The following is an 18,806-nucleotide window of genomic DNA, read 5'->3' as shown; positions in this document are numbered from 1 at the left end:
ATATATACATACACACACATATATATATAGACACATATACAGATGTGTGTGTATATATCTATGTCTGTTTATATACAGTGTTTCCCACAGGTCAGGCATCTATTTGTGGTGGTGTGGTCGGGCCGCGCGGGGGGGGGGGGGGGGATGGATGTTGGGGGTGGAGGCAGCGGCGGCCCCGATGACCAAGAAGAACGGGGAGTTGGAATATAATTACAACACTTTATGTAGATATTTATATACATATTTAAATAATAATCACATATTTATATAATATATAACTATTCACAGACAGGGTATATATATATATATATATATATATATATGTATATATTTTTTTTTTTATATTTTTTTTTATTTTTTTTTTTTATTTGTTGCGGCCGTAATTCTTTCGTGGCGGGCCGCCACAAATAAATGAATTTGTGGGAAACCCTGATATATATATACATATATATATATATATATATATATATACATACACATATAGATATATACACACATGCCTACACATTATTGTAGACATACGTGTGTGTGTATATATATATATATATATATACATATACATATATATATACACATACATACATACATATATATATATATATACATACATACATACATATATATATATATACATACATACATACAGACATATATACATAGATATATACACGCATGCCTACACATTATTGTAGACATACGTGTGTGTGTATATATCTATGTATATACAGTATGTCTGTGTGTGTATATATATATATCTGTATGTATATATACATATATATATATACATACAGACATATATACATAGATATACACACACACGCTTACACACATATACATATTATATATATATATATATATATATATATATATATACATACACATACATACATATATACATATATATATATACACACACACACACATATCCACACTTTTATACACACATATACATATATACACACTATTGATAGTTGAACCATAGTTGTGAATTAATCTGGTGTTGCAACATTGCCAGTACAAAACAAGCCCATAAAAAACAAAAAATGTCACCCCAAACCCCGGCTGCTACAAATTACAGTTTGCAACTACGAGTGTGTGCGCGTGCGAGTGTGTGAGCACGTGTGTGTGGTGTGTTAGTGTGTGTGACAAGAGAGCCTTTCTCTCCCTTGTGCTGTTAAAACGTTCTGACAGCCGCTGTTGACGCGATGTTGGACACGTGACAGCTGAGGGGAATTAGAAGCCAAACTGGAAGTCAGAGGCAACATTACATTCATGAGCTTATGTGAAAACAACACACACAAGACATGAGACAAGCAATCTCTTTGTGACATCGAGCAACATCTAAGTGAGTTCCATTACTGTATACCTGAGGCATGGTAAGGAAAAGAAGGATATTTTGTAGTCCGGTGTGAGGTGGAGTTTCCTGGCGTTAACGTCCTATATTACAGTATGAAAATAAAGTTGAAAACACAATCCCCCTCCACCCATCCATGGCGCCATCATCACTGCACTGCAGTGGAATGAAAGTTAAGCCCAGATGGCTGCGCAGGGGACATTTTGCTAATTGAGCATCAAAAGGTGATGGGTCAAATACATCCAATGAACATCATTTTGTATGCTACATTTTTTTTTATGGCTTTGTTATCTAACAGTGCTCCTGAAATTTCCCGGATAAACAACCCTCCCCCTTCCTCCAAAATACATGTCATTTTAGCTAATGAGCGCATTAAGCAGCCGCCGGGTCCTCCTGAACAGAAGGCGCCACCACAGTCTGTCTTGAAAGGAAGTAGTGAGCTCCCATAGTGCCTCATTTATTCCGAATACAATCTCAAAAATGTACTGTAATTCATAAAAGTGAGCTTGATTGAGAACTCATCTGTTATTGTAACAGCAATCACACCAACAAGCCCTAAATATGCAAAATACCGTATTTTCCAGACCATAGGGCGCACCGGATTATAGGGCGCATTAAAAGGGGTCTTATTATTTTTATTTTTTTTCTGAACTGAAAACACTTCCTTGTGGTCTACATCAGTGGTCCCCAACCTTTTTGTAGCTGCAGTCCGGTCAACGCTTGATAATTTGTCCCGCGGCCCGGCGGATTTTTATTTTGGGTTGGTGCACTAATTGTAGGTGTATCTTCTGTTTTTTTTGTTGATTTAATAAAAAATTAAAAATTTAAAATAAAAAAAATTATTAAACCCCGCCTTCCGCCCGATTGTAGCTTAGATAGGCGCCAGCGCCCCCTGCGACCCCAAAAGTGAATAATGGATGGATAATAAACATTTTTTCTGCGGCCCGGTACCATTCGAGCCCGGTGGTTGGGGACCACTGGTCTACATAACATGTAAAAAATATTGTTATGCAGCCTTTTTTTAAAATGTAGCATTTTTTAAAAAGTCTAAAAAATCCTTCTTTTTAAAAAAGGCTCATTATAGATATACGCATACTAGTTCTAGCTATTAGGCTGTTCTAGTTTTTATTTTTATTTATTTTTATTATTATTATTATAATTTTTTGTTTATTATTTTTTTTAAATACACTGTAGCACTTTGAGGTTGTTTGCTCAATGTAAAGCGCTTTTTACAAATAAAATCTATTATTATTATTTATTATAATGGTGGTTCTTTGCTCAAAATGTTGCATAGATAATGTTTTACAGATCATCTTCAAGCCACTTTCTGACAGTCGCTTCATGCGCCGTTTGGTGGGCGGTCTTGGCTCACCTTCGGCAGCGTCTTCTCCCCGTCATCTTTGTTGTAGCGGTGTAGCGTGCAAGGACGGGGGTGGAAGAAGTGTCAAAAGATGGAACTAACTGTTTTAATGACATTCATCCATTTTCTACCGCTTATTCCCTTTTGGGGTTGCGGGGGGTGCTGGCGCCTATCTCAGCTACAATCGGGCGGAAGGCGGGGTACACCCTGGACAAGTCGCCAACTCATCGCAGGGCCAACACAGATAGACAGACAACATTCACACTCACATTCACACACTAGGGCAAATTTAGTGTTGCCAATCAACCTATCCCCAGGTGCATGTCTTTGGAAGTGGGAGGAAGCCGGAGTACCCGGAGGGAACCCACGCATTCACGGGGAGAACATGCAAACTCCACACAGAAAGATCCCGAGCCTTGGATTGAACCCAGGACTGCAGGACCTTCGTTTTGTGAGGCAGACGCACTAACCCCTCTGCCACCGTGAAACCCTAATGACATTCAGACTACTTAAATCAATAACGGAGCAGCAGCTCCTCATCTGTAGCTCACTAGTGCAACATCAACGCCAGAAATGTGTCCCGTGAAAAATCGGAACTCTCTAATAACTAAAGTTTCTTGGGTGAATAATGTTAACCCACTATACCGGTATGTTCTAGCGCTTTCATGGCGAGTTTACTGACAGATATAAGTAAGAACTTTACACTACTTTATATTACAATTAGCAACAGCGAAAGAAGAAGCTTATCGACTACAGTGTCGCCACAGACTACAAAGGCAGATGCGCGCAAATTTTCAGGGCTTATGCAGATCCCAAATACAGACCAGCAGGCAACAGAGGGTGAGAAAAGTTGCTTTTGCATAATAATGCGAAACAAAACGCCAGATATGTCTTACCTTATACACCCACAATAATAATACTCGTATGTTGAAGCACAGTACAATCCATCAAGCGGCGCGGCTTCATAGCTTACCAAAGTCGTATTAAAGCATTTTGATAGATTTTTGAGCACCGTGTATAATGCTCTATATTTTCAACGGAACATATGAAATGTTGGTGTTGTTTACTTGAGTCATATTGCAGTCTACACATATCTCTTATGTGTGACTGCCATCTACTGGTCACACATAGCATTTCACCATGTACCAAATAAAATAGCGTCAAGATCGGTAAGCACAAGCAATATTATTCCGTACATTAGGCGCACTGGGTTATAAGGGGCACTGTCGAGTTTTGAGAAAATGAAAGGCTATAAGCATGGGCTGTCCTGGTCGCTGCAACCATGCAGGGCAGGTTAAAGGGGTGTGTTGTATGATCTCGTATCTACTGTCTACCACAGGTGCTCAAAGAAAAACAAATTCTAAATCCATTCACAATTTTCAAGAACCAATTAAAAATATGTTTACATTTTTTTTTTTAAGAATACATTTTGGATTAAAAAATTTTAACTACTATTATTTATATTGTTTCATAATATTGTACACATTTTAGGTTTTCCTTTTTTTTAATATTGTATTCAATAAGCATTGTATTTGTATGTATTCTCAAATGCTTTGTAAACTTATATCCTAAGTATTGTAAAGCTGGAAGTGGGTTGGAGTTGTTCTATTTTCTTATATTAGCTTGATTATTGATGTTTTTGGGGGCTCTATAGGCAGAACTGAACGGCTCCCTCAGGCTCCATTGTAAGCAGACTTTTGATCACATTTATTTAATATTCAGAATGCATTAAAAAAAATCCATCCGCCGCCACGTCTTTCATAATGATTGTGAACGATAGATAGATTAGATTAGATTAGATTAGATAGTACTTTATTTATTCCGTCAGGAGAGTTCCTTCAGGAAAATTAAAATTTTCAGCACAATCCCATTCAAGTTTAGACAAACATTAAAGGGAGACAGAACAGGATCGCTGACGGGTCTGCCGGCTTCCAGCGCCCCTTACAAAAAAGATGAGATAAAGGTAAACAAAGAGGGGGAGGGGGGAGGAATAGAAGATTAAGATAAAATAAAAATAAAAAATTTTAAAAAATCGGTCTTAGCCTGGGCCCTGGAGAGGAGGTGCAGACTGAGGCCAAGGGAAAAAATAAAAAATAAATAAATAAATAAAAAATAAACAACTCATAGCCATGGTACACATCCCTCTTCCATGTGTGTAAGAGGGAAACATCAAACATCAAAAAACACAGAGGACATTAAAGACTAATACAACAAGACACTTCTACATACAGCTATGAATAAAAAGTAAAAGAAACATATCCACTGTGGTGGCCTCTGCGGTCGACATCGTCCGCTGGGGTGGAGGGAGCATGGCCAGAGACAGGAGCAGACCCAACAAAGCAACCAAGACAGCCGACTCCACTTTCGGCCAGTGTCCAGTCTGCATGGATGAGCGAGGATACGTCCAAGGTGACTGAGGTGTCCGACACCTCAGTCAACATTCCAAAAAAAGTGCAGTTTCCCTTTAAAATACATACGTAAATCGATATTTAGACCTTCGTCCATATATCCAATACTGATCGTGATGCATAAAAAAATTTATTATTTCCCACAGTGACATACTGTAGCATTCGTAAGGCAGCGCAATCACGTATTTGCATATCAACTGTACTAAAAATAATCCTGGTTTTACAGATGTAAAAATGCCAATAGCAAGTCGAGCTGTGTCGTATTCAGCAGTGGAAAAGGGTCAACTCGACAGTTTTAGGACTCCGCTTTGAGTTACGATGCTAACACCACATTGACCGTGACCGTGACGGGGCTCTGACTCCGCTTGCGTCACATATCAAATCCCCGTCATGAAGACGCTCTCTCAGCATCACGCCCTTCCCCTCCCATGGTTGGCCTCCTCTACTTAAGCTGCTGCAACCCTGATCTCCTGACAGCTTGGTTATCACCCCCTAACAGCACCTGCAAATCCATCCTCTTGTCGCTCCCCTCCTGTGCGTCCCAGCATACGCACTCACCTAGCCCGTACTGATCTCAGGAGACAGTGGAAGGATGAGCTAGTGAGTTGGTACGATACCTGATCATTCCAGTTCAGAGGATAAACCGGAATGATAACAGTCTGGATGGTTCGCTTCCCCTTTGGTCCAGATGACACGATGTTGAATATTTCCAAAAACAATTTGAAATGTGGACTCATCACACAACAGAACACTTTTCCACTTTGCATCAGTCCGTTTTAGAGAATCTCGGGCCCAGAGAAGCCGGTGACGTTTCTGGATGTTGTTGATAAATGGCTTTCGCTTTGTATAGTAGAGCTTTAAAAGCCTACTGAAATGAGATTTGCTTATTCAAACGGGGATAACAGCGCCATTATATGTGTCATACTTGATCATTTCGCGATATTGCCATATTTTTGCTGAAAGGATTTAGTAGAGAACATCTACGATAAAGTTCGCAACTTTTGGTCGCTAACAGAAAAGTCCTGCCTTTACCGGAAGTCCCAGACGATGACGTCACATGTTGATGGCTCCTCACATATTCACATTGTTTTTAATGGGAACTTCCAACAAAAACAGCTATTCGGACCGAGAAAACGACAATTTCCCCATTAATTTGAGCGAGGATGAAAGATTTGTGTTTGAGGATATTGATAGCGACGGACTAGAAAAAAAAAAAAGATTGCATTGGGACGGATTCAGATGTTTTTAGAAACATTTACTAGGATAATTCTGGGAAATCCCTTATCTTTCTATTGTGTTGCTAGTGTTTTAGTGAGTTTAACAGTACCTGATAGTCGGAGGTGTGCGTCCACGGGTGTCTTGACGCCAATGTCTCAGGGAAGTCGACGGCAGCTTTATGCACAGCGCGAGCTCAGCTGATCTCCGGTAAGAAGCGACTTTTTACCACAATTTTCTCACCGAAACCTGCTGGTTGACATTCGGTCGGGATCCATGTTCGCTTGACCGCTGTGATCCATAGTAAAGTTTCAGCTCCGGGAATTTCAAACAAGGAATCACCGTGTGTTTGTGTGGCTAAAGGCTAAAGCTTCCCAACTCCATCTTTCTACTTTGACTTCTCCAATATTAATTGAACAAATAGCCAAAGATTCAGCAACACAGATCTCCAAAATACTCTGTAATTATGCCGTTAAAGATGACGACTTTTAGCTGTGTGTGTATTGGCATGTGTTGCAATGTTAATATTTAATCATTGATATATAAACTATCAGACTGCGTGGTGGGTAGTAGTGGCTTTCAGTAGGCCTTTAACTTGCACTTACAGATGTAGCGACCAACTGTATTTAGTGACAGTGGTTTTCTGAAGTGTTCCTGAGCCCATGTGGTGATATCCTTTAGAGATTGATGTCGGTTTTTGATACAGTGCCGTCTGAGGAATCGAAGGTCACGGTCATTCAATGTTGGTTTCCGGCCATGCTGCTTACGTGGAGTGATTTCTCCAGATTCTCTGAACCTTTTGATGATATAATGGACCGTAGATGTTGAAATCCCTAAATTTCTTGCAATTGCACTTTGAGAAACATTGTTCTTAAACTGTTTGACTATTTGCTCACGCAGTTGTGGACAAAGGGGTGTACCTCACCCCTTTGTGAAGGACTGATCATTTTTTGGGAAGCGGTTTTTATACCCAATCATAGCACCCACCAGTTCCCAATTAGCCTGCACACCTGTGGGATGTGCCAAATAAGTGTTTGATGAGCATTCCTCAACTTTATCAGTATTTATTGCCACCTTTCCCAACTTCTTTTTTCACGTGTTGCTGGCATCAATTTCTAACGTTAATCATTTTTTGCAACAAAAAAAAAAAATGTTTATCAGTTTGAACATCAAATATGTTGTCTTTGTAGCATATTCAACTGAATATGGGTTGAAAATGATTTGCAAATCATTGTATTCCGTTTATATTTACATCTAACACAATTTCCCAACTCATATGGAAATGGGGTTTGTATATATATTTTTTATATCTTATATAAAATTGTCAAATGCTCCTTAAAGTAGCCAAAATGGTAAAGCTCAATCAAAATTCACATTGATTCCAAATGACAAGAAATTGGGCAATTGAAATCAATCAAACATGCTATCGTTCTTTGCCCTACATTCATGTATTTGTGGCTGGCCGGAACAAACATATTTAGCGCTAGGGTGGCACAATATAGACGATGTATGATATAAATTACATACATTTGGTCAACAAGTATTACCATCATAAATTGACAATTAGGGATGTACAGTACAGGCCAACATTTGGACACACCTCCTCATTCAATGTGTTTTCTTTATTTTCATGACTATTTACAGTGTAGATTGTCACTGAAGCCATCAAAACTATGAATGAACACTTGTGGAGTTATGCACTTAACAAAAAAAGTGAAATAACTGAAAACATGTTTTATATTTTAGTTTCTATAAAATAGCCACCGTTTGCTACGATTACTTTTTCGCACACCCTTGGCATTCTCTCGATGAGCTTCACCTGAAATGGTTTTCACTTCACAGGTGTGCTCTAAGCTCATCGAGAGAATGCCAAGAGTGTGCAAAGCAGTAATCAGAGCAAAGAGTGGCTGTTTTGAAGAAACCAGAATATAAAACATGTCGCTAATAGAAGTAAACAACAGAAGCAGATGAGATTAGTGCTAAAGTCGCTACAAGGAGAGATATAGGACATACATAGAAAGACCGCCCCCCTACTGGACCCACTGCAGTTCGCCTACAGAGCCAACAGGTCTGTCCCCAGGAACCTGCGCTAGGATCCTGTTTGTAGACTTCAGCTCTGCCTTCAACACCATTCTCCCTGGACTGCTACGAGACAAGTTCTACCAGCTCAGCGTGCCCGACTCCCTCTGCAGTTGGATCAATGACTTCCTGACAGACCGAAGACACCACGCGCGACCGGAGAAGATTGTCTCGGACAGTCGAACCACAATCACTGGTACTCCTCAGGGCTGTGTACTTTTCCCCCTGGCTTTTCTCCCTGTATACTAACTGCTGCACCTCCAGTCACCAGTCCATAAAGCTGCTCAAGTCTGCGGACGAGACTACCCTCATCGGGCTCATCTCGGATGGCGACGAGTCCACCAACAGGAGAGAAGTGGACCGGATGGTGTCCTGGTGCAGCCTTAACAACCTGGAGCTGAACGCCCAGAAACAGTGGAGATGATCATGGACTTCAGGAAAGTCACAGCCCCACCATTCCCCCTCACCCTGATTGACTCTCCCACCCCCGTCTCCATTGTGGACTCATTCCATTTCTTGGGCACCAACATCACCCAGGACCTCAAGTGGGAGCCTACCATCAGCTCCCTCATCAAGAAGGCCCAGCAGAGGATGTACTTCCTGCGGCAGCTGAAGAAACTTAAGGTGTCGACCAAGATGTTGGTTCAGATTTACTCTGCCATCAACAAGTCCATCCTCACCTCCGGCGCCACAGTCCACGATAAGTATCGACTGCAGGGCATCGTAGGGGCTGCTGAGAAGGTGATTGGCTGAAAGCTCCCAGCCCTCCAAGACCTGTTCTCCTCCAGGACCAGGAGGATCGCAGCTGACTCTTCTCACCCTGGACAAACTATTCTCCCCTCCTCTCTCAGGCATGAGACTACGGTCCATCCAGACCCACACCTCCCACCACCTAGGGGTGTAACGGTAAGTGTATTTGTATTTAACCATTTCGGTTCGGTTCGGAGGTGTACCGAACGAGTACATGCTAGCAGCGACCGGGCTAGGACAAAATGTAAAAGCCAGAGCTACAAGAACCTCCTGCCTCATTAAAGGGGAACATTATCAGCAGACCTATGTAAGCGTCGATATATACCTTGATGGTGCAGAAAAAAGACCATATATTTTTTTAACCGATATCCGAACTCTAAATGGGTGAATTTTGGCGAATTAAACGCCTTTCTGTTTATCGCTCTAGAGGCGATGACGTCAGAATGTGACGTCGCCGAGGTAATACAGCCGCCATTTTCATTTTCAACCCATTGTAAACACCGGGTCTCAGCTCTGTTATTTTCCGTTTTTTCGACTATTTTTTGGAACCTTGGAGACATCATGCCTCGTCAGTGCGTTATCGGAGGGTGTAACAACACTAACAGGGAGGGATTCAAGTTGCACCACTGGCCCGAAGATGCCAAAGTGTCTGCCGCCAGACCCCCATTGAATGTGCCAGAGTGTCTCCACATTTTACCGGCGATGACAGACATGGCACAGAGATGTATGGATAACCTGCAGATGCATTTGCAATGATAAAGTCAACGAAATCACAAAGGTGAGTTTTGTTGATGTTGACTTATGTGCTAATCAGACATATTTGGTCACGGCGTGACTGCCAGCTAATCGATGCTAACATGCTATTTATCGGCGATGCTAAAGCAGACATGGCACAGAGATGTATGGATAACCTGCAGATGCATTTGCAACGATAAAGTCACAGAAATCACAAAGGTGAGTTTTGTTGATGTTGACTGCCAGCTAATCGATGCTAACATGCTACGCTAATCGATGCTAACATGCTATTTATCGGCGATGCTAAAGCAGACATGGCACAGAGATGTATGAATAACCTGCAGATGCATTTGCAACGATAAAGTCACAGAAATCACAAAGGTGAGTTGTGTTGATGTTGACTGCCAGCTAATCGATGCTAACATGCTACACTAATCGATGCTAACATGCTATTTACCGGCGGTGCTAAAGCAGACATGGCACAGAGATGTATGGATAACCTGCAGATGCATTTGCGACGATAAAGTCACAGAAATCACAAAGGTGAGTTTTGTTGATGTTGACTGCCAGCTAATCGATGCTAACATGCTACGCTAATCGATGCTAACATGCTATTTACCGGCGGTGCTAAAGCAGACATGGCACAGAGATGTATGGATAACCTGCAGATGCATTTGCAACTATATTACGTTTCCTTCCACCCAAATTTAATGAGAAAAAAACACTTACCAATCGATGGATTTAAGTTGCTCCAGTGTCACAAGATGCGAAAGTCCCGATCGTTTGGTCCGCACATTATACCGGCGATGCTAACGCAGCTATTCGGCCATGCTATGGCTATGAATTCGCTCAATAGCTTCAGTTTCTTCTTCAATACTTCCATACTCCAACCATCCGTTTCAATACATGCGTAATCTGTTGAATCGCTTAAGTCGCTGAAATCCGAGTCTGAATCCGAACTAATGTCGCTATATCTTGCTGTGGTATTCGCCATTGTTTGTTTACATTGGCAGCACTGTGTGACGTCACATGGAAATGGATAGAGGCATCGCAAATAGCGAAAATCAAGCACTTTAAAGCTTTTTTTAGGGATATTCGGAGACCGGTGAAATTTTGAAAAAAACTTCAAAAAATACAACATGCCACTGGGAACTGATTTTTACTGTTTTTAACCCTTTTGAAATTGTGATAATGTTCCCCTTTAAGAGCTCCCGTTTGGGAACACTTTGGCTGCGCGATACAACAATGTTCAGCAGCTGCTTGTGACAACACGTCAAACATGTGTTGCACCTTTCCTGCTTCCGGCTCCCAGACCGTGGTCGAGCAGCGCAGGGGAGGCACTCCTCCAGGGCTGATGTATTCTCGGGGGCAACACCCTTCACTCCACCCGGCAGTGGGTCTCCACAGCTCCGGACTTCAGGGTAAATGAAGTGGCTTTATTGAGGTCTTGCACACAGCCAATCCAACAAAACACCAGCCACTCGCGCTTAGCTCCCTCACCGCGCTCGCCCACACACTCACTGACGTCACATATTAAAGGGCCACACACATACATACGCTACTCTCACAACACATGCTAACCCATTTGAAGCGTCACCACCGCATTCAAGCAGCCTCTCCTCGGCGAGTCAGGCAGGGCTAAAGCAATAACACATGTTTTTAGAGCAGCAGATTTAAGTCCATATTGTATTAAAAACTAGATTTTGACCCACTTGTATGGTGGAAGAACAATGAACCCATTTATCCTCTTACTGCCAAGTTAGCCAGGCTAATAAAGTCTCAATCAATCAATCAAAAAAGCACTTTATATGTAGAAAGGTTTTGTTAAGAAACAATTCTGAGCCTTATCTTATTTAGTTTTATTTTACCCTCCGGGTACTCCGGCTTCCTCCCACTTCCAAAGACATGCACCTGGGGATAGGTTGATTGGCAACACTAAATGGTCCCTAGTGTGTGAATGTTGTCTGTCTATCTGTGTTGGCCCTGCGATGAGGTGGCGACTTGTCCAGGGTGTACCCGGCCTTCCACCCGACTCCAGAGGGAATAAGCGGTAGAAAATGGATGGATGGATTTTGACCACATCAACCCTGCCAATGGACCCTGTGTGTATATGTATGTTATGCCATTGTTTACAAATTTGGTAAATAAATAACCCAAAAAATTTATATTTTGTAGTTTTCTTACTGTACCGAAAAAGAACCGAACCGTGACCTCTAAACCGAGGTACGTACCGAACCGAAATTTTTGTGTACCGTTACACCCCTACCGCCACCTGAACAGTTTTTTCCCCTCAGCCATCAGGCACATGAACAATAACTAGATCTAATAGCTCAGTTACAGTTCTTTTTATTATCTATTCTGCATTATGTGTTTTATGTTGCACGATTGCACCAAGAAAAGTTCCTAGTCTGTGAGCCCGTTCTCCAACAATGGCAATAAAAACTATTCCGATTCTGATTCTGATATAGGATCTTAAGGGGGAACATTATCACCAAACCTATGCAAGCGTCAATATATACCTTGATGTTGCAGAAAAAAGACCATGTATTTTTTTAACCAATTTCCGAACTCTAAATGGGTGAATTTTGGCAAATTAAAACGCCTTTCTGTTTATCGGTCTTTTAGCGATGACGTCAGAACGTGACGTCACCGAGGTAATACACCCGCCATTTTCAGGGGTCTCAGCTCTGTTATTTTCCGTTTTTTCGACTATTTTTTGGAACCTTGGAGACATCATGCCTCGTGGGTGTGTTGTCGGAGGGTGTAACAACACTAACAGGGAGGGATTCAAGTTGCACCACTGGCAAGAAATCTGCCGCCTGACCCCCATTGAATGTACCAGAGTGTCTTCACATTTTACTGGTGATGCTAAGACAGACATGGCATAGAGATGTATGGATAACCACTGGGAACTGATTTTTATTGTTTTTAACCCTTTTGAAATTGTGATAATGTTCCCCTTCAAGCAAATTGGTGTATGTGTAAATAAAGCTGTATTTGCTCACCAATCGCCGAATGCAGTCGCTGTCCAAAGCATTGCAGAACTTGGGAGTCGAGAAGTCTGTACTGCGCCGCCATATTAGTAAACAAAAGGCGCGGGGTGAGCCAAAGAGGATGCCCTGTGCATCACCTGTCAGGTGCAGAAAAGATCAAACGGCCGTAACAAAAGGCAAATCAAAAAATACCTAAATGGCGGTATTGTCTCAAATACATACCGCTTTCTAAAATATACAGGTCTCAAATACATACCGCTTTTGTGGTGGATTGGCCCGAAGCTTAAACAGCAAACATAGTGGTTTTAGAACAAAAGTTTTCTTTACCCATATTCAAAAGTACAAGTTGGATTGAATTGCCAATGCAAACAGACAGCATCCTCCGAAGGATCCAGAATCAAGCAAAATCATGCAAATCATATCAAATATTGGTCTCCTGGCTTTTTCTATGTTTCCCTCATGGGTCAAGGTCTCGTTGTTTTGCAACTGCTTGCTCCACAACATCCTTGAGTCCCTTAGTCATAACAAACAATCAAAACATTTTGTAGACTGGTTAGAGCGACCACTAATTCAACTTTCCCCTACATATGATCCTTTGGTTCTGAATAGAAAAAAAAAAAGAAAAGAGCAGACCTCTTAAGGCTTTTTGACGGATTTTCTTTTAGGACTTTAACAGACACAAAATATGGTATAAAAGTCAGAAATTCCACTACACTTTCTAAAATATACCGATATTCACTACGAAATCGGTACATCACCCGGCCCTATATTCTTGTCATCAAAGTTAAGTGACTTTCACGGGCCTCCTACGGCATTAACACGTCATGTTTACGTTAGGAGTGACTCCAAATCCAACCATCTAAACGATCGCACCAACTGGGGGTTAAGCACTGAGGAGAAGAGATGCTCCCATGTGGATTATTTACGATCCAATCAGACCTTGAAGCGGTTTCACCGCGACTCCACAATCAAATCCATTTATTACACGCAACTCGCCTGGAACATAAAACAAAACACTGCTTTCTGGCATCTTCTCTGTGACCTTTCACCTACGGATTAGTGCTCCTGGAGTTTGATAAAAAAAAACAGCTGGAGGGGTCATGAGACAAGGAAGAAAGGATGGATGTGTGCACACCAACAGCTGCACATTGCAAGTTGACTTGCTCTCTGCTCACACACACACACACACACACACACACACACGTAGCAAAACGCAATCCCAACAAGAAATTGGTGGTCTGACCTAAGGACGATATACCGACATTATTGTAGTACCGCGATACTAACAAATCATGTTTGGTTCTATACGGCCTATGAAAAGTACCGGTACCGCACCATCGTCGTCACGTCATGACATTGCTGGTTTTACGAGCAGAGGAGCATGTTCGGCAGCGCACAGTCATGGAGTACTTACAAGCAGACGCAGTGTGTAGAGACAAAAGGGAGAACGGACGCATTTTGGCTTAAAACTGACGATAAAGGTGAACAATAGTGTATCGAGTCAATAGTGAATTAGTGAAGTGAATTATATTTATATAGCGCTTTTCTCAAAGTGACTTAAAGCGCTTTACATAGTGAAACCCAATATCTAATTTTTACATTTAAACCAGTGTGGGAGCCACTGGGAGCAGGTGGGTAAAGTGTCTTGCCCAAGGACACAACGGCAGTGACTAGGATGGCAGAAGCGGGGATCGAACCTGTAACCCTCAAGTTGCTGGCACGGCCGCTCTACCAACCGGGCTATACCGCCCCATGTCATGACTTTGCTTTGGTTGTACAATTTTGCAGTCTAAAACACATTTGTCATTACAATACTACTATGATTACGTCGAAATTTGTCATTTTGGCATCGCAACTAGAGATGTCCGATAATATCGGGCTGCCGATATTGTCGGCCGATAAATGCTTAAAAATGTAACATCGGAAATTATCAGTGTCGATTTCAAAAAGTAAAATGTATGACTTTTTAAACTTTTCACACACACAAGTGAATGCAACGCATACTTGGTCTACAGCCATACAAGTCACACTGAGAGTGGCCGTATAAACAACTTTAACACTGTTACAAATACGCGCCACACTGTGAACCCACACTAAACAAGAATGACAAACGCATTTCGGAATAACATTTTAAAACACTGCTGTTTGTTTTTAAATCTTTACATGGACTGGCACCTCAATATATCTCAGACCTTATCCAAATTTACATTCCTGCGCGCGCTCTGAGGTCCGAGAGCCAGTTCCAGCTCGTGGTGCCCAAGACCAGACTTAAAACCAGGGGAGACAGGGCCTTCTCTGTGGTCGGCCCTAAGCTCTGGAACACTCTGCCGCTTCATGTTCAAACTGCTTCCACAGTGGAGTGTTTTAAGTCTCGTCTTAAGACCCACTTTTATTCTTTGGCTTTTAACACTACGTGTGGTCCTCTGTGTTTTTTATACACTTTGATTTCTATTTTACTGTTTTAATTGATTTTACCCTTTAAAATAGTTTTTAATCATATTTGTTTTTATATTGTTTTTATATTTATTTATTTTTTGTTTTTATTCAGTCATTGGTGGAGCATAATATATACATATATATATATATATATATATATATACTTTTTTTATTTTATTTTATTTATTTATTTATTATTATTTATTTATTTTTTACAATTGTTTTTAACATGGCTGTGCAGCACTTTGGAAACGTTATTGTTGTTTAAATGTGCTATATAAATAAAATGGATTGGATTAGATAACATCCGCACTGTAACACAACATTAACACACTAGAACAAATACCCAGAAACCCTTGCAGCACTAACTCTTCCGGGATGCTACAATATACACCCCCCGCTACCCTCTCCCCGCCCCCAATCCAATCCAATCCACGTTATTTGTGTAGCACATTTAAACATAAGTGTTTCCAAAGTGCTGCACAACAATATTAAAAACAATATTCAAATATCATTAGCTCCACCAATGACTGAAAAAAAAATAAAACCAATATAAAAATAATAAATAAAAAAATGATTAAAAACGATTTTGAAGGGTGAAACCAATTAAAACCATAAATAGAAATAAAAATGAAAAAATGAAAGAAAAAAAACAGAAAACACAGAGGACCACACAACTCACGTAGGGTTAAAAGCCAAAGAATAAAAGTAGGTCTTAAGACGAGACTTTAAGACCTCAACCTCCTCATGCTCTCTCAGGGACAGCATGTCCCAAATTTCAAGCTGCTGTTTTGAGGCAATAATAAACATGGAAGCGGGAATCGAACCTGCAACCCTCAAGTTGCTGGCACAGCCACTCTACCAACCGAGCTAAAACATTTTAGCTTTGTGTTGTAGGTGACAAAGCAAATCACAGTCCCATCATTAATAATGTATTGCTATTTTTGAAATAATAAAAAAAAATGGTTGATAACAGAACCGGAAGTGAGCCAAAAATGGCCACTGCGCCACACTTTGGACATCCTGCTGTTCACATAATGATCAGGACTCAAACTAGCAACCAATTAAGCACTCAAACACGTTATCGAGGCAGCCATTCAACAATGACTCCATTTTACCGTCTTGTTAGCGCTCATTAGTCGGCCAAAACACGTTGGTCAAAGGCGACATCGCAAATAAAACGCAGTTAGCGTTTAAATCGAACACAAGTCAGTGAACAGTCAGCGACTTACCTCAAGCAAAGCTCCAGGACAACAGTATTCCTTCCCGCTCCGGCGAACGCTTTCGTACATCGGACTTCAACTTTAGTCAGTCTTTGCTCTTCTTTCCGAGACTTTGGCGATGTTTTCCCCGCCGAGGAGTCTCCGGTTCTCTTGCGGACGAGCTGGTCCAGAAGAGGTCCCCCAAGTAGCGGCTGCTGTTGTCGGGATGCTCGGTTAGAGCACGGGGAGAGCCCGCTCATGACACAAGGGGGGCGGGGTCGGGCTCTGTCGCAGGCGGTTAGACTTGAAAGGACGTTAGCTCCACCAGGGGGGGATGTCACAATAGAGAGATTAACCACACCTTTCCAACAGTAACAGTAACATCCCACTGAGACCTGGCAAGTAATAATGCTTTTTTTTGTAAGTTTCACACGTTTATTTCAAATGTCTAATTCGTATTTTTACTTTTTTTACGTGACATAACATTTTAAGATATTGAAAAAAAATATTTCCCAATGTCCTCTGGGGTGACAAAATGACTTTTGGCTACTTTTTGAATATGAAGTTAATAAGATGGGTGATCAAAATGTAGAAATAAATATGAGTAATGAAGAAGACAACAACCTGTAATATCATTGATTAAATATAATCGCAAATGTGTGGTTTTGAAAATTTACATGACCGCTGCTGGAGAAATACTACACAGAAAACACATTTACGCACTACTGGGCATTGAAGCACCTCAATAATGTACAAAACAGGTTATTTTCTGGCGCATTTAAAAACCAATAAACCCGCATCAACAATTAAAACATATCTTGTGTGTACTCCATCAATCCATCCTCTTCCGCTAATCCGAGGTCAGGTCGCGGGGGCAGCAGCCTAAGCAGGGAAGCCCAGACTATCCCTTTTCAAAATAAAACCGTTTCACGCATTTATTTCAAATGTCTAATTCATATTTTTACTCTGTTTAGGTGACATAACATTTTAAGATATTTTAAAAAAATATTTCCCAATGTCCTCTGGGGTGACAAAATGACTTTTGGCTACTTTTTCAATATGAAGTTAATAAGATGGGTGATCAAAATGTAGAAATAAATATGAGTAACGAAGAAGACAACAACCTGCAATATCATTGATTAAATATAATCGCAAATGTGTGGTTTTGAAAATTTACATGACCACTGCTGGAGAAATACTACACAGAAAACACATTTACGCACTACTGGGCATTGAAGCACCTCAACAATGTACAAAACAGGTTGTTTTCTGGCGCATTTAAAAACCAATAAACCCGCATCAACAATTAAAACATATCTTGTGTGTACTCCATCCATCCATCCTGTTCCGCTTATCCGAAGTCGGGTCTTGGGGGCAGCAGCCTAAGCAGGGAAGCCCAGACTATCCTCTCCCTTTTCAAAATAAAACCGTTTCACGCATGTTTTTCAAATGTCTAATTCATATTTTTACTTGGTTTACGTTACATAACATTTTAATATATTGAAAAAAAATATTTCCCAATGTCCTCTGGGGTGACAAAATTACATTTGGCTACTTTTTCAATATAAAGTTAATAAGATGGGTGATCAAAATGTAGAAATAAATATGAGTAACGAAGAAGACAACAACCTGCAATATCATTGATTAAATATAATCGCAAATGTGTGGTTTTGAAATTTTACATGACCATTGCTGGAGAAATACTACACAGAAAACACATTTACGCACTACTGGGCATTGAAGCACCTCAATAATGTACAAAACAGGTTTTTTTCTGGCACATTTAAAAAACAATAAACCCGCATCAACAATTAAAACATATCTTGTGTGTACTCCATCCATCCATCCTGTTCCGCTTATCCGAAGTCGGGTCTTGGGGGCAGCAGCCTAAGCAGGGAAGCCCAGACTATCCCTTTTCAAAATAAAACCGTTTCACGCATTTATTTCAAATGTCTAATTCATATTTTTACTCTGTTTAGGTGACATAACATTTTAAGATATTGAAAAAAAAATATTTCCCAATGTCCTCTGAGGTGACAAAATGACTTTTGGCTACTTTTTCAATTTGAAGTTAATAAGATGGGTGATCAAAATGTAGAAATAAATATGAGTAACGAAGAAGACAACAACCTGTAATATCATTGATTAAATATAATCGCAAATGTGTGGTTTTGAAAATTGACATGACCACTGCTGGAGAAATACTACACAGAAAACACATTTACGCACTACTGGGCATTGAAGCACCTCAACAGTGTACAAAACAGGTTATTT

At 40.7% G+C, this 18,806-nt stretch overlaps 1 protein-coding gene across 1 annotated transcript in view; it reads right to left on the bottom strand.

Moving 5' to 3' along the window:
* Nucleotides 1–16,751, bottom strand: part of lzts2a (leucine zipper, putative tumor suppressor 2a) — a 150,647-nt gene extending 133,896 nt beyond the window's left edge. The window contains exon 1 of the mRNA XM_061910085.1: nucleotides 16,563–16,751. The gene's annotated coding sequence lies outside the window, so the exon portion shown is untranslated. The remainder of the gene's footprint in view (nucleotides 1–16,562) is intronic.
* Nucleotides 16,752–18,806: the final 2,055 nt, after the last annotated feature.

The sequence above is a fragment of the Nerophis ophidion genome, linkage group LG09, assembly GCF_033978795.1.
Source record: "Nerophis ophidion isolate RoL-2023_Sa linkage group LG09, RoL_Noph_v1.0, whole genome shotgun sequence".
Taxonomy (NCBI): Eukaryota; Metazoa; Chordata; class Actinopteri; order Syngnathiformes; family Syngnathidae; genus Nerophis; species Nerophis ophidion.
The sequence above is the reverse complement of the archived record's forward strand: the minus strand, read 5'-3'. Positions and strand labels throughout refer to the sequence as shown.